This window comes from Schistocerca americana, chromosome 1, assembly GCF_021461395.2.
Source record: "Schistocerca americana isolate TAMUIC-IGC-003095 chromosome 1, iqSchAmer2.1, whole genome shotgun sequence".
Classification (NCBI taxonomy): Eukaryota; Metazoa; Arthropoda; class Insecta; order Orthoptera; family Acrididae; genus Schistocerca; species Schistocerca americana.
In genome coordinates this window covers 643,874,560-643,900,464 of record NC_060119.1, presented here as the reverse complement: position 1 = coordinate 643,900,464, position 25,905 = coordinate 643,874,560, and positions in this window count along the sequence as shown.

Genomic DNA, 25,905 nt, shown 5'->3' with positions numbered 1-25,905 from the left:
CCGTTTCTGTTTTATTAAAAATTAGACATTTAAAAAATTGTATAACCAAAACCTGGGGCAACTAACAGAAAAAACGAGACCCAATATGTATTGTCTAAATTCAAATGACACAGTTTACCTTTACACCATACATGTAAATGATCGAAATAACTAACTTTTTACATTTATTCTACCGCACTCTTACCTTATTTGGGAAACAATCTCCGAGTTTCCTTTGCTACCGTGAGGTGATACATCAATTAATTATTTGGTGAACTTCGAATTCTATTATAAAGTCCCCCAATGCGAGTCTTATGCACTTAATAACATCGGACTACGTAATCTCGGCTTCAGGTGGAGAATCGGGATGGGTGAGCTCACTTGCCTCATAGAAAGTAGTTGTGCATATAACTTATTAACATCAAGTTAACAGCACCAAAATTTGTGACTTGGTTTTAGGAAAGGGTTGGTGTTTCGATGTATGTGTAGTCTGAAATATCGGGAAAGGTAATCAGATTTATTCCATCTAACACTTACGTATACTAACAAATTGAATTAATGAGGTGATGCATCTTGAGTGTGAACAGATTAATATCGTAATTGAGATACGAGTATAACACTAATCTAAAACCTAGCAATGCTGATTGGTGCTTCCCAAAACTCAATGGGAGCACAAGACACTAGATTACGATCTTTACATCAGTATCTAATCACAGAAATAATGCGAGAATATGCTGCGATGCTCAGTGCGTCATTGGTCACCCGTTTTACTTGCTACGGCTGGAGCTGTGTATATAACCTACTCCGGTCGCCAGCCGGCTTTTCTCGTCGTGCTGCTATGCCGATCAGGTGTGATGTCGGTGCAACCACAGCGGCGAACGTATACGACACAATTCCGCGAAATCATTCGGACTTCCGGATAAGGTACACAGCTACTACGCAATTATTTTGTACCGTCTGGTACAGAGAATTGCGTCCTTATAGGACGGACGCCGAAAAGAAAGTGTCTCATTTCTACCAAAACATCTAGTGAGGCGTGCCGTTCCGCTGCGGTGGCTGTCCCATCTCAACATTTTAACAAATTTTTCACCAATAAGCGATACTCCCGCTCGACGGTGAGTGCGCGGGAAACACCGTTTACGTTCTGTTGATCCGGCCAAACGCGGTCGCCTCCGGGAGTCACCGCTCGTCCAAAACACTTTCCAGACGCTTCCTTAGAGCCAGCGTCTAAACAGACATATTCCGCTCCTCTGTCCCACGCTCCAAAAATATGGAGTGGGAAATTCGCAGAGGTACATTCCTTGCTGGCAATGTCGCCCGCGATGCTTTTGCGAGTCCATGGCCGAGGTGGCAACAGCGTCTCCCTACGTTATTCACTTCGGAGAACATTCTGCTTGCCCCGCAGTGTTCAGCCGGAAATGCCGCCTGCCTGTCGGGCGGAATCAAAGCCCTGCCACTGGACCGCCCTGGAACCTCCTGGGGTGCTGTAGATTGTAAAATTCGACTTACGGGCTAACGCACTGCCGGCTTTCCGCCACCGGCACCCTGAGTACAATCCCACACAAAACACTATCAGAAAAAAATTATTTGTACTTAATGAATTGCAGTACGTTCTCATTGCTCATCCCTTAGCCATGTCTGTTAGCATAGTTCGATGAACCACAAATTTATTCACATCCATGCTGCTACTTGACATACAGCCCTAATTAAATATTCAAAAATGTAAAACGGCGATTAATGTTGGCATTGCACTCCCAGTGCGTAGCCCATACAGGTTGCCACCTTGCATACTTGTCTCTTTTATGTATGTTATAAAGAAGTGCATTTTCTTTTTGATATTGTGTCCTAAAAGTCAGTACATGAAACGTCATTAAAGTGATAATGAGCAAAGACTTAACTGTCTGAATTCCGTTCTGGTTGCTTTTTATCTGACCACAAATAGCTCACTAAGGAAAACACATGTTCCAAGCACTATTTAGCATTTGACGCAAGAACTGCCAAATCATGTTTTTCATGTTAATGCTTTTAGTATTGAAATACACAAACATTTTACACACATTGTCTCCTCCTCCACTTTAAGTTCTGTACACATGAAAATACGTCGAAGAGTTTGTCTTCGTCAAGCGAAAAGTTTGATACAACACTTCCGACAAAAACACAATAGTCCTGAATACCGAACCATTGTAGCTGCTCCTTTTCAATGATCACTCAATCAAATGCTTTAAAAGCTGTGAGAAACGATAAACACCATTCATTAATATACTTGAAGCAAGAGTCACAGAAGATGTCAGCATAACTAGGAAATTCTCCAGCAGTAATTTCTCTTTCTTCTTCCAGTTTTGGTAGCTGCTCATGTACAAAGGATGTTAGAAATCTTTCAGACTTTCTACTCTGTTATCTTCCCAATAATTTGTTTATTTCTTGATAACCTTCCTCTACTGTGATGTTTTGGCTCTAAATACATTTAATTGTTGCAGAAAAAGTCTTTAGCTGACTAACAAGAAAATGAAGAAGAAAAATATAGCGTTTTAAAAGAATTGTTTAAGAGTAACAGAACACTTTTCAGGGGAAATGAAATAGGATTCTGAGCAGAAAATATCTGTATAATTCTTTCTAATGACAGTGGTAGAGATTTTGCCTTGCTGTGCCCAAGTACTGTTTTGTATTCAGTTTCAGTAAATTTACAAAATGATTTGATATATACTGTACATGTGCGGAAATTCTGGTAGTTCACCATTAATTGATAGTGAATGGGTATGCAGTCTGAGCCAGTTCTTTTGGACAGGCAACACTTATAATATTATTCATTGTTTTCTGTTCCAACTAGTATAACATATTGTTTCATTCTTTCCTCCGTTTACTACCAATGTTGGTGTTAGTCTTCCCTGCAGAAACTGCACCGATATGTCCATCAAGCTCATACTTCTTTAAAATTTCCAGCACCTGATCCTGAAGTATATCTGAAGTTTCTCCAGACAAATTGAGCACTCCGAACACTTTCATCATGATTCAGGTTTCAGGCTGAAAATACCTGACAAGGGAAGGAACTAACTTCAAATCGAGATGATTCGATACATCAATCATTATAGATATGAGTCGAGCACTTTTCAGATCATTTAGAACCTGCTAGGCTTCATACAGTGCAACATCATTTGAAATGACTACAGTATATTTTGTGAGTACACTTGTGAATTTAACACTGAAAGTCTTTTAACTAGTGCTGCAGTACAATCCATTGATTTAAAGCTATGGTTGTGCATTGATTTGTGGTGTATAAACGTAGCTTCATGTCCTGCCAACTGTCTATCCATTTCAGTTACTGATTTTAACGTAATGTAGTAATAACTGAAACTGCTATTCGCAGTTTTCGTTCAGACAGCTATGGGATGTTTCTCTGTTTCAATGTGATTAAAAATGTCAGACCTTTCACTATGTCCAATAGCAAATTTTGATTTCAACAACCTACGTTTTCATTTCCTCCACCGCAAACGATATAGAAGAACTAACTTTTTATATTATTATTAAAACTGCGAGCCCATTTTGGCGTGATGAAACAGTAGTGACTGCGTAGATTCATAATTGCCACATATCCACGTCTTTAGACTGCTTACAACAACCACTCGAAAATACATGAACTGATACACCAACAGTGCAAAACATTAACAGCGTGGCGACGAAGCAAGTATCAGTGGTGTAATGTGTCTCTAGACGAAAATACGAACTAGAAGAGGGTGATCTTTGTTGTTATTCTAACCAAGTCCTATGTAATAGCTTGTCTTGCTGAACTGTTCTCTCAGACATCTTTCGAGTTAACGAGGAAATGAATAGCTAAAACTCATCGCAACTTTAATTAATTGTGAAAAGTAGTACCCATAACAATAAATAAACAATGTTTGAAAACATGTTCTACACGTGGTGCTTCGTATCGTATATAATTCTGCAGTTACTTGCAGATCATACATCCAGTAGAGTAAAATACCGTAGCCAGGCGGAACCACAGTAAACGGTATATTGGAGTGCCCCCCAAGACAAATTTCAGAACGGTGGGGCATTGGAGGAAAACGGGACTGTTCCGCAAAATAAAATACAGGACAAATGGACACCCTACATCACATATTTCATATCATTTATCGAGATCCACATGGCACATTTTCTCCGTATTTTCATCTGTGATTCGCAGTTTGTGGTGTAGTATGCGTGGAGGATCTTCAAAAAACGTGACTACGTTTGAATTCAGCCACCCTTCTGTTAACTGTTGAAGCTGAGGGGGCAAGTTGTAAATATTTATCAACTTTAGGTGAAACCGATTTGCAAACAGACTGCTCTAAGCAAAGACATATGACAGAACTTTATCCCAGATCATTCATACCAGGGAAACTCATATTACATGACTTATTTAAATAACATGTAGAGAAAACTTTTACACAGTGTAGTAGATGTTTTGCTTAGGTTATTGCATAACATATAGCAAATTATCGAAGGCAAAAGCTTAATTCCTGAGTCAGCCCGAGAGCTCAACGTCTCTCATTTTCTACGGCGAACATTTGAGAAAGAAATGTTTGGTTGTAAATTATTGTTTCCATCGACGGATGTGGAACAGAAATATTGGCACGCAATGGACGTGGATTGGAAAGGATATCGACTTTGGCTCTCTTGAACAAACGAATCTTTGATTCACTTAAAGTGATTTAGAGAAACAGAAGAAAACGGAAATGAGAATAATAGGAGGCAATTAGAACGGTGCTGCTCCTTAGTGCAGGTCTGTTGCCTAAACAGTGCTTTCACTTAACTCATCGACCATTTACCATCACCAAAACATTCTAAGAATGTCAGTTTAACAGCTACCTGTGCTCGTAAAGAAAGAAAGAATGAGGCTTTGCTGTCGCTGGGTTGGAGTTACCGAGCGGTAGTCTCTGCCGGTAAGGATTTCGCAAGGATTAAGAAAATGTTAGAAACAATAAAAATCTTCGATCTTGTGGTCTCAGTTTGATGTAAAAGTAGAAAGCGGCTTGAACACTATAAGCTCCCGCTTAACACAATCTACATGAATGAACTCAGCCTTAAAAAAATATTTGCTTTAATTTCGCCTGCAGTAAGAGAAATAAGATCAATCATGTAAATTTTGGTAAGATGTCTTCTACCGTGTACTGGAGGACTGGACTCAACCATCTTTCAGCAACTGTAATAGTGGAGAGGTGATCAGGAATAGCATCTTTTATTAAACTTTGACTATGTGATGAAATCAGTGCATAAACAGTTACGTGACGAAATTCTTAACCTGGAGACAAATTTTACCTTCATAAAGAGGGTTTTAAGTATTTTATTTAAACGCTACATAAATACAGGAACCCTTATAATGCCTTTTAAATAGAACACCAATAAAATTCAGTCGACATTAAATGCTGTTTTCGTACAATACAAGCTGAGTTTACAGTATGATACTGAGCTTGTTGATCTTTTATGTGGTCGATCAGAATCGACAAGATATATGGATCTATTCTGTATTGGTGGCGACTACAGATTCTCAAGTCTGTGCTGCTGGCTAGCAATTCATACAAGACTGTGAACATACTAGCACTGCATCCAGTTTCTGCTTCTCATTGCTTCGTTCTGAGAAGAGAGGTGATGAGATTTAAATGAAAATTGTTCCAAAACGATTAGCTTCGTTTCGTGAAGATGCACATTGTTTTGGTTAGTCTTTCGTAAATGTCGATATGCATAGGTCGTATAGCGGAAAAAACGATGTGAAATGTCCCCTTTGAACAATTATACATGACTGTGCTTAGACTGACACACAATATTTTTAGCGCAACGCAATCTGACTTTCAAAAATCCCTACAAAAGAATGGCCCTGACTAACATTAACCTATACGTTTCACAACTCACTTACCTCACAAAAATCTTCGTTACTCGAACTACTGCAATACAGCGAGCGCCACTACTGCCAGCTAAATAAAAGATTCAAACTACTGAAGGCACTAATTACTGACAGGCACAGTTAGCAAAAGAAAGATTTTGATAGAGAACAAACAATGTATTTACCTTAATATTGTTCAAAAGTCATATTATATATATCAGTTCATGAGATCCAGGCTTACAAATGTACTGTCTCTGATGGACACACGTCCAGATCATCCACTCTCAAAAATCCGCCATCTCACTTCCCCACATCCACCACTGCTGGCAGCTCACCTCCAACTGCGCCACGCTACTCGCTGTTAACATCCAGCTGCCCAACACTACAATGGCAGACAACAATGCGAACTAGCCACAGACTGCACACAGCAGAGCCAGTGATTTTCATACACAGCGCTACGTGGCGTTACCAATAAGAAAACCTAAACAGCCTACTTACGTAGCCCCAATGCTCCCCACAAAAAATTTTACATATTGGTTTGGGCACTGGCCAATACATATTTGTTAAAATTTTTTTTACAATTACAATAACAAAGAAATCAAATGCACACACTTATTGATACAATGTTGGTTAAAAGATAAAAATTTTTCACAGTCCATAAAGACAGTCCTGATCATTCATCACAGTAGAATTGCAGTGGTTTTTTTTTTTTCAAAGTCTGAGCAGTAAAAGAAAATACACTCAGAAGTAGTGGATTTCCATGCAGTCTTGAAGAAGTAGTGTTGTCCTTCCAACGGAAAGACAGTGCTGACTCTTGACATGCAGACAGGTAATGGGCCACAACAGAGCAAACCCACAGCAGAGTCAGTCGAAGTTTTGAAGAATATTGGTAGGTAGGTCATCACAGAGCAGACCCACTGTTGTCCTGGTAGAGATTATGGTATTGGTGGGCCACCAGAGGTGCAGACCCACTGCAGTCCATGTCGAAATAATGGTACTGGTGAGTCAGCAAAGGTGTAGACCCACTGTAGTCCTTGTAGAAATAATGGTATTGGTGGGTCATCAAAGATGCAGACCAACCGTAGTCCTTGTAGAGATGGCCAGCAGCCATCTGTTGTGACTGTGCGGGTGCACAATCACCATTGAAGGGTCTTGCGGATAATGTAGCAAGTCCATAACCACCACTTGTGCACTAACAAAGTTTTTGGAATGGTCCTTAGAACCAGCAATGCTGTTAACCAGTCCCTTGCTGAATTATTGATACACATCCAAACACTAACAGTCCCTACTTCTCACATATTGTCCATATACTATGACCAACAGAAACGTGTGCAGTGAAATGTAACTTACAAGTTACTTAATTTGATGGACTGGTGTCAATTACAATTTTATAACATAAGAATACAATAACAAAGGTACAAAATACATCATTAAAGAACATAACAATACAGACAACATTTGTAGTAAAACAGGCTTTACAAAAGAAAAGAAATAAACATTTACATTTGTGTTACAAGAATTATGACATAAGTACATACATAAAGATCAGAATAACTTTTGAAACATCAACTTCACGTATGAGCAACAAAACAGAACAGATAAATAATGTCTAAACATCTTTACAAAGTAAATAACATAGTATTAGAAAAATTCCACAACATAACTCGTATCAGCTAACCACATAAAGACAGGAAAAACACAAATATACAAGAGTAGACAAACACATAGCGGAAAAACAGAAAAGGAAACGGCAGGGTTGGTTTTACTGCAGTATCTTGCAAACAAAACTTTCTTTACTTCTGGGAGATCTCGCTCTCGTTCTTCATTATTTCAAAAAGTGCTATCTATACCTGCTTTCTGTACTTTTTTCGTAAAACTTCTCAATGCATTTCTTCCAATTCAACCCAACTCATTCTCTCATATAATCTACCACCTCTTAAGCTAACTTAAATCTACTGAGCTCTGATGCATAAACTAAGGGACAAGGCAATGCAGCAACACATAACAAATTAACACAAACAGCAATGACAAAAAAATGCAAATTGGCAAAGCAAGCAGCTATATATATATATATATATATATATATATATATATATATATATATATATATATATATATATATATGTATATAAGTTAGCAAAGCAAATACAACATTATCACTAATATGAGCCAATCTGCAGCAACAAGAAAAATAAGTCAGTAGCAAATCTGGCTTAACAGAGTAATACAAACTAAAATTTAGTAGCACAAAGCCTGGCAAACAGCAGCAGCAAATGCAATAACTTATATCTAAACATGACAAAGCTCAAGCAGAAAAAATATTACAGTAAAAATGGCCATGTTTAATACCTATGTCACATCTTAACACTAGAGTGATGCATCACGATAATTTGCTCTACCAAAAAAATTACCAAGTCGTTGAAAAGAAAACTATGTATGCAGTTGCTGTTATTAATCCCTTATAATTGTTCTTTCCATTCCAAGTTCTCATATTTCGAAGAATATGGATCATAAAATTATTATTTAATAGATCTGTTGGCAGAAAGTGTTCACATTCGCAAATGCACTTAATTTTACTTTATAAAGACAATGCTGCAACACAGCTGGAAACCAGATAGTAAACAAAATGAGCAATCTCTCAACTAGAAAGACAATAGATGTAAAATGTTTCTCATCATATCATTAGGCATTTTAGTAAATATCATAAATTAAGAGCTCCACAGTGTAATCATATGTTTTCAAGTTTGAGTGTGTTGTATTTGCGATGCTTTCGACAAAGAAATGTCAATAGCGAGGATAATGGCCTCTTTTTTTTTTCTCCACCTAATGGCTTTCTTTTGTCAGACGACTATCTCTCAGCTGGGCGCCCAAAACGCATTACGTCAAGGTGACCTACCTTCCCTACCGAAATATTTGCGACATCAGTTTCCACTACAGTGACAGTCTCATATAAAAATTTCACAGGTCGAGAATTTGCGTTACAAATGTGTAGAAACAAAATCCTGTAAATATAACAGTGTCCAAAAAATTTTCGTCGGTATTGTGGCACATTCACGCATTTACACACATTTCATAACTCTTAAAGTACGATTCTCGGTTTCCAACATCCTTTTTCACAAGTCATAGTCCCTAACCACTACTCATTATTCCTTACCTTATTACACATATAAATATTTGTCGACACTTCTTCAATATTTCATCATAATAAATACATAGCATAATCAAATTCCTCATACAGCATCAGCTTATTGATCATAAACATACCTCAACAGCATAATATACATTGTCATCGTAATAATAACATCATAAAAACTCAGCGAAATCTCAAAAACGTTGTAGCTTTCTGCATTAATTTCAAAACCTAAAAAATTCCTTGCTCATTTCAATAGTGTCATCTACCTCAATCGTACTTTAAAAATTGTGATCCCATACCAAATATATCATTCAAAGCTCTCATAATATCACAATGGTTCCGAAAAAATATGAACAGTTCACAAAGTACAGACAAAATACAATTTCGTAAGTGTGAAGTTATCCAATGGTGTAATTATGTAAACATCTGTCACTGATGTAGTAAAATAAATGTTTGTCTCTCTCAGTTAAATGATCAGATAGCTGTGTAATTTGTGTGTTAGAGAAATATGGTACCGATGTGTAAAGTTGTATAAACAAATACCGTATTAGCTAGGGCTCCTTGTGCTTGGCAAACACTTGGTACACGAAGTAAGCGTGTAGCCCCTGAGGATTAATGTAATTATATCCTCAAGTGTTACAGATTACAGCAATGGAATGAAATGTATCAGGGAAAACCTTTGTATAATTGTAATTCAAAAATCTTTAAAAATAAATGTTTTAAGTACAAAATTAATCACTCAAATACGTGTACTGTAGCGCTAAGCTGTGCGTCTTGTTGTAAGATAATCTCTGTGGAAGTGTCGTAGTTATCGTCCTCCGAAAGCTAAGTTCTGCAGAAGTCAATGTACTTACCTCATGATAAACAAAAGTGAAATGCTTTGCGTATAGATATCTTAGTTATTACGCTTATTGCCGTGATGAAGATTTCTTCATTATGGCAATAAGCGTAATAACTAACTGTAAGCGTAACTGTGCAGTAACATATTGTTGTGCTACGGAAAAGGCTGTCTCATTGTAGCTATACCACAAAAGTTACTACTAAGACATGTTTTACTTTCCAGAATAATACAGAAAAACTGTGCAGATATAAAACAGAAACACCGCAATAGCAACATTGTAAATTGTCACTCATTAGTAGCGTCGTGATAAAACCGTGTAGCTGTCACATAAACTAATCACTGTGTCATCTGGTATCTCACAGAAAGTACTTTAAGTCCAGTATGTATTTGCAAGTAAACCAAAATGTTGCATTAAAATCTCAGTAGCAGTACCAGTATATGTTCTAAGTACGTAAGCCTTATAGTCGTTACGTAATCGTGCAACTAACAAGCAAGAATATACACACACAATAACACTGTGACGTCTGTTCACTATAACAATGCATTCGTAATTTCTGTTTAAATAAGTTCACTTGGTTCTTGACTGGATATTTAACTTCAAACATTGTTGCATGTTAACAGATTCTAAGTCTGACAAACCATACTAGTAATGTAGAGTGAAAAGTTATATGGCAAAGACAAAGTTAAAAAGCAGATTATCTTTCTATAAACGGTTTTACATGTGTAATGTGGTGTACACCTTTACTCCTCCTAGTACACAGAGTTTCAACTTCAACGCAATTATCATGTGGTATACGTCGGATTCTGTGAGGTCCATTGTAGACTAGAAAGAATTTGTGACTCAAGTGTTTCTTCTTATGTGACAATGAATGAGCTTTAATGAGAACTTTCTGACCAATATATAATTTCTTTGCATTTGCTTTACCGTGTAGTTTTCTCCTTTTGTCTGCTGCAGATTTTATATTTTTAATAGCCAAATCAATTATGTCTTTGTGTCGACGTTTACATGTATTTGGGAAAGCTACAAGCTCTCTGATTCTGTTCGGTGGTTCTTCTTTCTTCAGTACAAGAGTAGGTGGTAAATCAGTGGAGTCATGAGGCATTTCATTCAGCACGTTTTGAAATAAGTGTAAATACCTGTCCCAATGCTGATGCTTTCTGTGACAATAAAGTCTGCAAAGCTTATTGATTTCTTTCATAATCCGTTCGGAGGGGCTACAATGTGGTGAATACAATGAAATAAAAACAGGTTTGATTTTATGATTCCGAAGCATGTGTGACCAAACAGCAGATCTGAATTGCGGTCTGTTATCTGAAATTACTTTAGCAACGTGGCCAACTTCACGTAAGAAATTTTTAACAAAGGCGTTGGATACATACCGTCCAGTGGCTTTACGTAACGGAGTGAAAGGAACAAATTTTGAAGTAAGTTCAACAGCGACTAGAATGTATGAAAATCCTTTCGATGTTCGGACAAGGGGTCCCAAGAGATCAACAGCAGCAAATTCCTTTAATTTAGAAGGAATGATAGGAAACAACGGAGCATGATGTGAGATAGTAGATGGTTTCGCCTTTTGACAAAGTTTACAAATAGACAAGACTCTTCGAATTCTCTTTTCCATATGGTTAAAATGACAAGTCGTCCGAAGAATATGATAACATTTCCGTGGACCAAAATGTGCATAGCTGAAATGAATGTACCAAATGAGCTTATTACCAAAATCGTCAGGAGTGCAAAGTACCCATAGCTTGTCATCAACAGTGCAGCTTTTGAACAGTAAGTTGTTTCTAACCAGATAATAATGCCGAATCTGTGTGTGTGTCTTTTCATGCCATTTGCTTTTGATGTCTTTCCAAATCGGATCTTTATCTTGTTCATGAGCAATGTCCTTTAAAGATGTGGTGGTGAAGTTTTCAAAGGTGACATTCTGAATGTAAAGAATACTGAAATTTTTCTCGAGGTTGCCTTCTGTGTTACTTTTCTCAAGTCCAGGCGGTGCGCGTGACAGTGCGTCCGCAACAGTGTTCTCCTTGCCGGGAATGTAGACTATTGTGAAGTGGAATTCTTGCAGAAACAATGCCCATCGTTTTAACCTGTCATGATTTAATTTTGAAGACATAAGAAATTGTAATGCACGATGATCACTGTATACATTTACGTGCTTACCAGAAAGGAAGAAACGGAATTTGTTAAATGCCCAAACGATAGCTAAACCTTCTACTTCAGTAACGGAATAATTTTTTTCAGATTTTGTCAGCATTCGGCTAGCAAAAGTAATGGTTTTCTGAACAGTAGTGTCATTTTCTGTGGCTTCTTGAAATAAATGGGCACCAAGACCGACTTTAGAAGAATCCGTGCTAAGGCAAAAATCTTGTGACAGATCTGGATGAGCTAGTATTGGCGCATTAAGTAACACTTCTTTCAAAGAATTGAATTCCGACTGTGCTTGTTCGTCCCTGTTCCAAATAGTATTTTATCCAGTGAGAGAACAAAGTTTTGGTGTAGCTAGAATTTGCGTATTCATAAAACGACGGTAAAAATTTGCGAGACCTAGAAAACTGCGGACTTGTTTTTTTGTGGATGGAACTGGAATGGCTCTGATTGCTTCTAACTTTTCAGGATCTGGCTGAATGCCTTCAGTAGAAATAATATGTCCCAAAAACTTATCCTTTGTCCTACCGAATTCAGACTTTTCCAAGTTAACTGTAATTCCAGATTCTGCAAAAATATGTAACACGTTGTTGAGGATGCGATTGTGTTGTTCCCATGAGGCTTCTGCTATCAGAATATCGTCCACATGTAAGGTGATGTGACGTTTTAAGAACTCAGGTAATATGGAATTTAGCCCGCGAATGAATGCTGCCGAAGAAATGTTCAAACCAAAAGGAAGTTTCCGAAACTGATAACAAACGCCGAAACAAAGGAAAGCTGTGTATTTTCTACATTCTGGATGAAGTTCGATTTGATAAAAGCTGGATCTGAGACCATTAGAAGACAACACTTTTACACCATTAAAATTTTGAAGAAGTTCCTCCAACGTTTGCGGCCTGTCTGTTTCAGGAATGATGATAGTATTGATTTGTCTCGAATCTAAGACAAGCCTGGTCGATCCATTTTCCTTCTCAACAACATGTAATGAATTGTTGTATGAGCTTACTGCAGGCTCAATAATGCCCTCGTCAAGCATAGATTGTATTTCTGTTCTAACAGGGTCCCTATAATGTGCCGGAATTATGTACGGTCTAACACAAAACTTAGTATGCTCACGAACACGAAATTGGTATTGAAATCCCTTGATTGTTCCTGTTTTGTGAGTAAAAACTGTGGAATGTGCTTGTAAAATCTCAAAAAGGTTTTGCCTACCAGTGTCATTACAATTTTCAATTGTTTGAATTTTATTCTGAATTAACTCATTAGTATCAAATGCGCCGTCGATGTCATCCCTGTCAGTACTTGCAGAGTGATTGTTAGTGTCAAGTTCCGTAGAGAATTCCGAACTGTTGTCTAACAGGAGGTAAAGCCGATTAATTTCTTCGTCATGGTTTGAGAGCCAATCTTCAAATTTCAAAGCTATTGACTTACCTTCTTTCTCTAAACTTATTTCAGCATCGTGAAAGTTTAAGATTGCTTTGTATTCATTCAAGAAGTCACTCCCGATATAATTTCCGTCGACAATAATGGAACAATAAGAAAGTTCATAGAGAAGCTGTGGCTTTGACAAAAGGATTCTAAGTTGGTTTGTTGGCGTACATCTACACTTTTTCCAAAGATTGCACCTTGTAATTTAATCTTATGTAACGGAAGTGTGGGGCAATCGTTCGATTTGCTGCATTTGCTAAAGGCTGTTTCACTAATTACTGAAATGGGACTGCCAGAGTCAAATACTGCCGTAAATTTTACGTCATTTACTGTAATGTGAATTACAGGATATGCAATGTTGTTATGTTTTACGTCGTGTTCCTGGAGTAAGATGTCTTCCATTTTTACGTAATTACTAGCTACGGCAGCTGCGTCATCAGTTTCATAAGTACGTTTTGTGGCTTCCAGCGGTATGGGTCATTGCGTATTGTCTCTTTGGTGGCGCACGTCGTTATTGGGATTTGGAGACCTAACTTCTACAAATTCGCCTTGTCGAGAGGGCCCTACCCTGTTTGAATCCCGCTAGTTCTGATGCAATTCAGATCTGTCGCTACGATCATATTGTCTGTCGTCATGTCGGTAGATTCCATAGTTTCTTTCTTGTCGGTCACGTGGTAGAGAATTTCTCCCTGAATCGTAACTGCGCGCTGGACCGTTTCGTCTATTCTGTCTGCCTTGATAATAATTATTTTGCTTCCCATATTGTCTGTTTCTCTGATTGTCTCTGTGATAGTCACTACCACGGAGAGGTGATCTTTCCCTGTAATTATTACTACTATGCCAACGGTTGTCATACGGGTGGTGTCTGTTTTGGTCACAATTTCTGTTCTGAGAATAGCGTTGTCATGTCCAGTTATTATTTCTTTCATCGCGGCATTGCGACGGATGTGACCTGTAATTGTTGTGTTCCTGTTTTCACGTTCCGCGATTGTCAGTGTCAATTTCTAATTCTTGTAAGAGTCCCTGAAAAGCTTCAATGTCGTCTTTGCAACGTCCTGCCAAAATAATAGGTCGTAAATGTTCAGGTAATTTGATTAAGCAAATGTGGATGAGTGCTGAGGGGCTGTATGGGTTTGACAGGTACTGAATCTTGTGCAACATGTCTTCAAAATATTTCACAAGACTGGAAAATTCAGATTGTTCGAAATGTTTCATCATTATGATGCTATGTTTTACTCGGTCTTGTGTAGCTTGAGACCAATATGCTGAGAGGAAGGCATGATAAAATTCTCCTTCACTGTGACAATCGTGAATGACTGATCGCATTCTTACAGCTGGTTCATTCTCTAAGTAGTCACACACAAATTCTAACCTGTGCTCCAATGACCAGTTGGGAGGAGAACAATGAGAGAATTGATCAAGCCACGCTTGTGGATGAATGTCGTTGCCAGAATTCTTAAATGTTTTGAATTTACGTGTAGTAATAAACAGCTTTTATCAAAATCATCATGTCGGCAAGTCGCATATCGGTCATTGTTGCTTCGTGTCAGCGGTTCCATCTCAAAATTCGGTGCACCTTGCCAATTTCTTTCATAATTTCCGAAAGGCCCTGTGTTATTATTTTGTGGCTTTTCCGTATTTCTAAGTCCCTCTTCCCGTGTTGGAGCGCGAGTGTCCTCTGAAATATGTAATTCTTGTACTACTTGCGCCAACTGATCTTGTACTTCCCGGATTTCTCTTTGGTGTTGCGTATTAATTTGATTCTGATTTTGTTTGAATTTCCTAATTTGTTCGTACTGGTCTCTGTCATTAAAGACTAACGGTCTTGCGTCATTCAGATTATCATCTACCTTCGTATATAAATTATTTATCTGATCCGAAAGTTCGACTACTTTCTCTGATAATGAACTAATTTCCTCCATGTGTCTTTCTGAACCAATTTTCAGAGTATCTACTGTGTCCTTTAAGTTTTCCTGAGTTTTTGCAAGTAGTGTAACCGAATCGGTAGATGCAACTAAGTCAATTTTAGCCCGCAAGGTCTTATGATTTCATGAACAATAGTTTGCAGTTCTTTTATGGCTGCTTCGTGATTCTGTAATGCATTTTCATGCCCCGAAAAAAGTAGGTTGGAAATGCTCACAAATTTGTGTTTTTACGTCATTACAGACTTTTTGACATTTCAATTCGATTTTATGTGACTCAGTAGTTAAATCTTCACGTGTTTGTTCAAGCGTATGTTCCACTGAGTCTAACTTTTGAAGCTTTTGTTCCATTGTGTCTAACTTTTGAAGATTTTGTCCCATTTGTTTCTGATTTTGTTCAAGCGTTGTGTCTAACTTTTGTAGCCTTTGTCCCATTTGTTGCATTAACTGTAATAACAATGCACTGGTGTCTGAAACATGTTCCTCAGTGCTTTCCGGCAGTGAAGTTGCACCGGCAACATTCACATTTTGACAAGCAGAAAATGTGTCTTGACTTATATGAGAAAACGGTGAGGACGCAAAACCTGAATCTGCAGTATTTGCAAGATTGTGTCCTGTCATTCCCGATTCCTGAGGCGGGCTGTTGCCGACCGATCGATCGATAATGCTTCCCTGTTCACTAATTGTTTCACTGTCTACACCATTGTTTGCCACCCACTCCATTTCCCTATGCACAATTACCAAATTACTATGTTGAACATTAGTTAATTCATTACACGGTGGCGCTAACACACTGCTTTCGTCTTCACTGTCATTTCTCAGTTTACTTTGGAGCCTAGTATTACGTTTTTCACACGCCATAATTGTCACAATATTTCACACGATAACACAGAAAAGCACAATTTGAAGAGCAAAATAAGAAAACACATTAACATAGCATTGAAAATAATATCTCGTTAATTGCAAGCGCAGCTGCGGAATACTTGGTGCAAATCTACATGCATGCCACAACTGTTTTACTGTACAACAATGAAAAACTACAACTACAAAGGAAATTCTCTCTACAATTACGCGCTAGCAATAAACAAAGGCTACACTAATTACACAAACTACAAGAAAAATCAGAAGATTCCAGTGAGGTATCCTAGGCTAAGGGTCGACGTATGAAACGTCCCCTTAGAAAAATTTTAAATGACTGTGCTTAAACTGACACACAATATTTTTAGCGCAACGCAATCTGACTTTCAAAAATCCCTACAAAAGAATGGCCCTGACTAACATTAACCTATACGTTTCACAAATCACTTACCTCACAAAAATCTTCGTTACTCGAACTACAGCAATACAGCGAGCGCCACTACTGCCAGCTAAATAAAAGAGTCAAACTACTGAAGGCACTAACTACTGATAGGCACAGTTAGCAAAAGAAAGATTTTGGTAGAGAACAAACAAGTATTTACATTAATATTGTTCAAAAGTCATATTATGTATATCAGTTCATGATATCCAGTCTTACAAATGTTCTGCCTCTGATGGACACACGTCCAGATCATCCGCTCTCAAAAATCCGCCATCTCACTTCCCCACATCCACCACTGCTGGCGGCTCACCTCCAACTGCGCAACGCTACGCACTGTTAACATCCAGCTGCCCAAGACTACAATGGCAGACAACAATGCAAACTAGCCACAGACTGCACACAGCACAGCCAGTGATTTTCATAGAGAGCGCTACGTGGCGTTACCAATAAGAGAACCTAAACAACCTACTTACAGAAGTAGCTTAGTAATCTTTGACTACTGCTACAATAACATTGTCTTGATCAACAGCTTATGCCTGAGAGTGCTAACGAAGCTACACTCGTTCTATGTCACAGACGTATTTTGAAATATAGTGTGGAAATTTTCTTTATAAGTCTGATACGGGATGAATATTTTTGATGTAATTACGGAGAGAGCAACTAGAGAGATTACATTTGAATTTTTCTGGAATTTTGGTTGATTGTCGTAAGCACGCTAGTGCTTAACATTGTTTGTGTTATTAAGATTGTAGTAATGAAGCTCAGAAAGTAGGATTGTTACATGGATTGCTCTGAGATTCGCCTTGCTTATAGCTGTTTCTTAAAGTGATGTTATGTAAATGCTGTTCTATACATTCAGTTGATTGTTAAAGCATTCCTTTTGAATATAGAGTTTCATTTGAATTTTATCAGAATTTCTTTCTTATCAGTTAAAATTTGCACCCATCACTCAGTTTATTATCTACATATGCACACTGCACTTTGCGGTACGGAATTTCCTGTCGTAGTTTTTAATATTGGTAATAATGTTCTCGGGTGTGCAGCGGGATCATAACGTCATCTTGACACAATATTTCCGTGGTCCAACTGGCCGCCATCTTCAAGCGATGGTGCTGGTACACGATCTCGAGATCCGGCTGCACACCCGAGACTATTATTATCAATTATTAAGCTGGGAAAGCCTTCGTAATCAGTTTTTAATATTTCTTTGCTACTGTATGCTGTGTGCTGCTTTCGAAATATCTAAAAAATGTTTGTCAAGACACAACGTAAGTGAAAATTCTGTTTAGGGCCAGGAATTTCTTGGTTATTCCAGTTGCGCATTTATTTCAGAAGTGAGGTTACATTCAAGATAGCATTGCATTTTTATAGAAACGGTTAGTTTCGATGTGTAGACAATGTTGAGAAAATTATATTCAGTCTTTGTATAATTCAGTATAGTCGGAGTTTTGCACGGTACTCGAGCTTAAGTTAGGAATTAGTTTGTTTAGTAACGATTTTTGGAAAATTCTGGTAGACAGTTTTACGAAGATTCACTCAGATGGAGAGAAGCTGACAAGTGGTTAAGTTAAAGATTTAAAATGTGCAACTGGTGTTCACCAGCCATCCCTCGCTAGAGTACCTCAGGTCTGTCTATGGATGTCGATATTGAATTACTATATACATTGTGATACAGTAGATCTGATACACTAGATCTGATAGGTGGTTAAGAAGTAGCTATCAGCTCCACATTGCGTGAGGATGTCTCACTGCAGCGCATGAATTGCGCCGAGAATTTGTCGCTCAAGGAATTCTCGCTGCGGGTGAGATTCCTCGGTTCGCTTCCTCATCCCTAGAACTATTCGGGGTTCGTATTGTCTAGGAGCACGCAAGTCGTTGATGTACTTTAGCATTATTGGACTCGAATTCCGGCTGCAAATTAACTATCTGCACACAGTGTCAGCTCCTGTAATGAACATAAGCTGCTGACTGAATTCTCATTTATAAGAATTGGAGTAAAATATAGAAACATCGCAAGAAATGCGTGCTAGAACGTAAATGCAGGTACCAGGCAAGCCTGCAGGTTGTGCTGTTCTGTTTGACGACGAGTGGCGCCTGTCCCTTGTTCTCAATACGTTGCAAGCGTCACTCGTGGGTAGTACAGTGTTCTGTGTAGTTGTGAGGGCACCGTGTCGGTGCTAAGTGAATTCGAACGTGGATGCTCGTTATGGGGGGTAGGACGTCAAACGGGCCGACTTGGAGCAGGAGAGGCATCACAGGATATTTTAATTTCCAGTGTCTATACTTTTACAAATAAATTCATAAAACTTTGTCAGCCTCACCAGGAAGGATTCAGGATTCACACTCATTGCAGTTGAAGTTCGAAAACATAACTAAATTTTTTTTTACACGTGAAATTTGATCATTTGTTTGACTTACTAATGGCTGCATTTGTTGCTATAGGTACACTTTTCTTCATAAGTTAGAGAGGTTCATCGATGAATTTTGCACAGCATACAAACCATACTTACAGGTGTATGAAACTCTAGAATTTATTTAATTTATGAAAAAACGAATGACCTGTCATATTTTAAACTTCATGTTTAGAAAAAACACAAATTTTATAGTTAAGTACCTCAATTTCTACCACAGTTTTTAATATTTGGAAAATTCTAGCGTTTGATACACCTTTAAGTATGGTTTGTATGCTGTGCAAAATTCATCGAAGCATCTCTCTTACTTACGAAGAAAAGTGTACCTACAGCAACAAATGCTGCCATAGTAAGTGAAAAAAAATTACGAACTTTCGCACGTAAAATAAAATACTTAGTTATGTTTTCGAACTTCCATTGTTATGAGTTTGAATCCTGAATCCTTCCTGGTGATGCTGACAAAGTTTTATGAATTTATTTGTAAAAGTATAGACAGTGGAAATTAAAATGTCCTGTGGTGCCTCTCCTGCTGCAAGTCGGCCCGTTTGACGTCCTACCCCCCCTTAAAACGCGGACGAAACTCTGTATCGAGTGATCGTGATGAACGGACATTGATTACGACAGCTGCAAAACGCACTGCAGAACTGAATGTCTCATTCGCGAAATCTGTCAGCATCAAAACAATATGAAGAGAGCGCCATAAGCTGGGAATTGCTGGGCGAGCTGGAATTCCAAACTCAAACATCCGTGATGCGAATCCCTGTAAGAGGAAAGCATGGTCGCGAAGGCTCAAAAGCTGGGCTGTGGAGAAATGGAAGACAGTAATTTGAAAGGGCTGGGTCTTGTTTCATTGTTCCCCACTGGTGATGAAGTGTTCCAAGACGACGAAGTCTCTGCTCGCCCAGCTCGCACCGTCCAGGACTCGTTTTATGAGCGCATCTCGCCTTGCTACCACAGTCACTAGAACTCACTATTACTGATCCGTTATGGTTTAATTTGAAGGTAAGGGTGTGTGATCGCTATCCATTTCCATCATCGTTACCTGAGCTTGCCACTATTTTGCAAAAAAGGAAGCCGGCCGTTGTGGTCGAGCGGTTCTAGGCGCTTAAGTCCGGAACCGCGCTGCTGCTACGGTCGCACGTTTGAATCCTACCTCGGGCATGGATGTGTGTGGTGTCCTTATGTTAGTTAGGTTTAAGTAGTTCTAAGTTCTAGGGGACTGATGAGATCAGATGTTAAGTCCCATAGTGGTCAGAGCCATTTGAACCATGTTTTGCAAGAAGAACGACATAAGATTCCATTGAGGGCCTCTATTTATCCATTCGCAGATGACGGAAGGCTATGCTGAATGCCAGTGGTTTTCTAACATCGTATTAGTGATGGCAATATGTTGTGATATTGCTTTTTCCACGTCTCTGTGCACCCCCTTTGTATGCCGGGAGATGCAATAACTTTTTAAAAAATCATTACCGTTAACGCAGCATTATTTCGTGCCGGCACGCTACATATGCGAAAGTTTGCATACAAACCCATGCAGACGATTGTATCGTTGGTTTCCTAAAAAACATGACTTCTGTAGAAGTGCTGAAATATTTATCAATTTCGGGAAGGTTTCACAACTTTTCTTCTTCCGAGTGAGGTAGATTATTAACGCCGACTTTTAAAAGATAATTTATCACTATATCATTGACCTGTTTAACTTAGTTTTGAGGACAGATTTGCAAGTTTACATAACCAGCCAGAATTAAACAGACCTGGACTAACGTCATTAATGCGGTTCAAAGAAAGCGACTTCACAAGTAGCTAGTACCAGAGCCCAAAAATATGTCTTGTATTATCAAATACTATTTCAGTACGCATCGTGTGCTAAGTGCAGTATAAAGCAGAGCGAAAGAGATTTCATATATTATCACTAAATGTATACTGCAAGTTGTTACTAGACGTGTATGAATGCATAATATATTATACACACATCAAGGAAAGTTTTGCATCACTCCGATTCCCAGACCTCCTGAGGATAGACGTTGACTGTGGATATGGTATCACATACACAGTCCCTTTGGTTGTTCAGAGACGTCACTAAACCCGCCCAAAGATGTAAACAACCATGCATGAGCAGCGCCTATTACACGGAGGGGGTCCCACAGCCGATCAGTTGCATTCATTCCACCAGGTAGGAGGTACTTGGCTCCTGTTGTCTGTAGTTCAACAATACCTGGAGGGTCAGTAACGCGGCTCGATCGCGTCCGCATTGTTACTTTGTGGTCGGAAGGGCTCTACAAGGGAGGTGTCCAGGCGTCTCGGAGTGAACGAAAGCTATGTTGTTTGGACATGGAGGAGATACAGAGAGACAGGAACCGTCGATGGTATGCCTCGCTCAAGCCGCCCAAGGGCTACCACTGCAATGGATGACCACTACCTACAGATTATGAGTCTGAGGAACCCTGACAGCAACGCCGCCATGTTGAATAATGCTTTTCGTGGAGCCACAGGACGTCGTGTTACGACTCAAATTGTGCGCATGATGCGCTACTTCTGTCCCGCCGTCCATAGCGAGGACCATCTTTGCAACCACGACTCCATGCAGTGCGGTACAGCTGGGCCCGACAACATGCAGAATGGACCACTCAGGATTGGCATCACTTTCTCTTCACCGATGAGTGTCGCATATGCCTTCAACCAGACAATCTTCCGAGAACTGTCTGGAGCAACCCGGTCATGCAGAACGCCTTAGACGCACTATCCAGCGAGTGCAGCAAGTTACAGGTTCCCAGCTGTTTTGGGGTGGTATTATGCGGGGCCGACATACAGCGCTGGTCATGGAAGACGCTGTAACGGCTACGATTCGTGAATGCCATCCTCCGACCAATAGTGAAACCATATTGGCGAGGCATTCGTCTTCACGGACGACAAATCGCACCCCCATCGTGCACATCTTGTGGATGACTTCCTTCGCGATAACGACATCGCTCGACTAGAGTGGCCAGCATGTTCTCCAGACATGAACCCTATCGAACATGCATGGGATAGATTGAAAAGGGCTGTTTATGGACGACGTGACCCACCAACCATTTTGAGGCATCTACGCCGTATCGCCCAGAGGTGTGGGACAATCTGAACCAACAATACCTTGATGAACTTGTGAATATTATGCCACGACGAATACAAATGGTTCAAATGGCTCTGAGCACTACGGGACTTAACTTCTGAGGTCATCAGTCCCCTAGAACTTAGAACTACTTAAACCTAACTAACTTAAGGACATCATACACATCTATGCCCGAGGCAGGATTCGAACCTGCGACCGCAGCTGTCACGCGGTTCCAGACTGTAGCGCCTAGAACCTCTCGGCCACTATGGCCGGCCACGACGAATACAGGCACGCATCAATGCAAGGGGACGTGCTAATGGATATTAGTGGTACCGGTGTGTATGGCAATCTGGGTCACCGCCTCTGAACGTCTCGCTGTCTGGTGTTACAACATGCAATGTGTGGTTTTTATGAGTAATAAAAGGAGCGGAAATGATGTTTATGTTGATCTCTATTTCAATTTTCTGTACAGTTTCAGGAGCTCTCGAAACCGAGGTAATGCAGAACTCTTTCTAATGTGTGTAGATGTGTAGAGAATGAATTACAAACCAGAAAATTCGAATGGAAAAGGAAGTTGGGACTCTATTAGGTGTCAATCAGTTTGGGTTTAGGAAAGATAAACGCAACAGAGAGGCATTTCTCACGTTGTGCTTGATAATGGAAGCAAGAAGTGCTGATGGCATTTGTAGATCTAGGAAAAATAAAACGTTCGAAAATGCAAGGCGACGCAAGGTTTTAGAAATTCTGAGAAAAGTAGGAGTAATTTGTTGAGAAATACGGGTTTAACAGAATACGCAAAAAAAAAAAAAAATAACTGAAGAGAACAGTAAGAATGGAGAACCGAGAACAAAGAACTCAGACTAAAGAATTATAGGAGAGGGATGCAATATTTTAACCGTACTGCTCAGTACACACTGATGAAAAAAACCTCAAAGATAATCAATTTGCAGAATGAAATCTCAGGAATACATATTTAACTGATTAACATTGCAAGAACAGAGGCTGCAGCGCGCAAGGTAAGTAACTGAAAATGGTTCATTAATAACTGGTGTGGCCAGGTGTAGTAGAATGCACGCATGCAAATGTGCATGGACTTGCGACGGATTTTTACTTGCGTGCGTACGATGCACCAATTGCGACGGATTATACGTTGCTGCTGCAATGCAATTTCTTTTATAATTTTTCTTCACCTACCTCTTTACAACGATACATCCTCGCACGTAAACTCCTGACTGCAGCTACTTACGAGATCACAGAAAAGCAGTGTTGAGGAAACTGTAACCTCATAGCTACACTCTGGAGGCCGCTGTAAGTACAATTTGCTGAAAATTTTCTGTGTACTTTAAAGAAATGATTCGGAAAGGGGATGTCACTCGTACTTTAAACATGAATTTCAAATTTAAACCTTCAATAGATCTTTATTGACGTTAAGCAAGATCATCAGCCCACATTTACGAAAATTACTGAAGTTTCTGCTCACTGTTATCACCATACCTAAAACAGCCAGAACTTTTACCTCCCCAAATTCCGAAACCAATTACTTGTAACACAGTCAATGATCGGCCAATTACTTCTGCACACGATATTCAGTGGTTGTCTTTAGTAAAAGTTTATGCTCGCCACAAAATACTCAGTAAGAATATACTCAGTGCCGCCACACTATATAATTCAAAGTTCACTCGCGATTTTCGTCGGAACGAATTATCACAACACTCTAAAGTTTTCATAAACAGTTTCTGGTCACTACCAGATACCATTAACACTGGACCATAACGCGGAAGTCATCCCAAGACTTCATCTTACACATAATGCGAAAAGTCACATCCAGCATAACCGCCTCCAATCAAAGCTAGCTCGCGACTCCCCTTCTCACTCTCCCACTACTCAAAACCATATCTCGTCGCTAGACGGCCAACAGTCTCGCTTCTCATTGGCTGTCAGCACTTACGACCAATGAGAACTCACTTTTAGGGCGCGGCTCGCGCCAAAATCTAGCAAGTACCAACCACTTCTCTAGGCTCATTGACAGCATCAAATAAGTAACACAAACTCTCTAATTAAATAAACAAAACAAAATGAACTATAACCTTTACTCTACATCTGGAAATTTATTATCTAGTCGCGAATGTTCTGGCTGTCTTATACATAAGCATGCCTACTTGGACATCCGACATTCACTAGTAGGGGAACCACTAATGGATTCTTTCCCACGTTACAGAGTTGGAACACTTGCCAGTTCCTGTAGAGAATTACATGAATGATTTTTTAATAATGCCGAACGTCCCACATACTCTCACGCACACATTCTCGTTAACACGCACCCTAACACACAGTACACATATTTACTTAGAATTCTTGAAATTAGTATTATAGAAAAGTCACAGAGGTTTTCTGAAACTAAAAACTTTCCAATTTTATATATGAACACTGAAAGTGTTATCAGATCATCGTACATAGTCACTGGAGGTGAACTATTACATCACTGTATTTATTTAAATTCTTGATTGTCGGAAATTTAGTTTTTTTTATGGAATTTTACTAACTTCCAAAATACAATTATTTTTGATCTCAGACTTGGACATATTGTTTGTTTTCACAGCAGAAGGATGTAAATCAAATATGACGTTCCTCAGGTCATTCCTTTATAGTTATTAATATTTTTGGTTTCGTATAATGTAAGTGGCCTGCCAGCGCTACTCCTCTGCTTTCACACGCGCAGCTGCAACAGATGGTCGTGACGTCAGTCTGCAGGACACAACTCGTCCGTTACTGACAGTACAATACTCTACATTGCAGCCCACATACATTCTGAAGTAAAGCTTTTAATAGACAAATGGGCGATCGCGCACTAGTTGCGACGCCACAGACTGTGTTGCACAGGTGCCGGATGTCAATTTGTGGGGCGAAGATCCATGGACTGTTGCACTTGTTTGGTCAATACAAGGACGGTTAATACTGGTTATGGAATTGTCGTCCGATGATGTCTGATATGTGCTAGAATGGCGACAGATCTGATGACGGAGCAAGGCAACATGTCGACACTCTGTAGAGAATATTGGGTTACAATAGCGGTGTGTGAGCGAGCTTTATCTCCTGTCAGAAAACAATCCCTGGAATGCTGTTCATGAATGGCATATCGGCGATCGAATCGCCAGAAAGACGTACAAATTTGCAGTCATAGAGTTTAGGATAACCGCGAAAGTTCTTTTGCTGTCATACGAAATCGCACGTGACACCGCAGCTCCAGGTGTAGGTCCACATGCCGCGAAAGGCAAAGATTCCAGGTTCTAATCATACTTCGTAACACAGTATTAATGTACCACGAAGTTTAAAGTAGTAGTAGGAATTTGTTTCCAGATTATCACGTTAAAACTGCATCATTACATAAATTATGGAGTCACTTGTCCATTTATGCTTATGTGCATTATATGATTATTCTATTTCATAATGAATCAGCATGGAGCCACGAATCCACGTTCTGTTTGAGGCTAGAAATCTAATATTAATGGGATGATAGATTGACATCATGTTTATTAAAAAACATTCCAATCGTACGTTGAGCTGAAGACTTCACAGGCTGACATCTTGTGAATTATATAATGCACCGTAGACGCAAAAAAGGGAAAATGGTTTCAATAATTGTGGAATAAACACGATACATATGTTTTCGTTTATAGTTTAGCACCTCAAAGTTCTCCAGGGACAGTTCCCTTGAGCCTACTTGGTAATTTCGAAGTCATTTTGACTGTTTTAGAAAATTGCGCAGTAAGTATAGAACGAATTAGTAATTC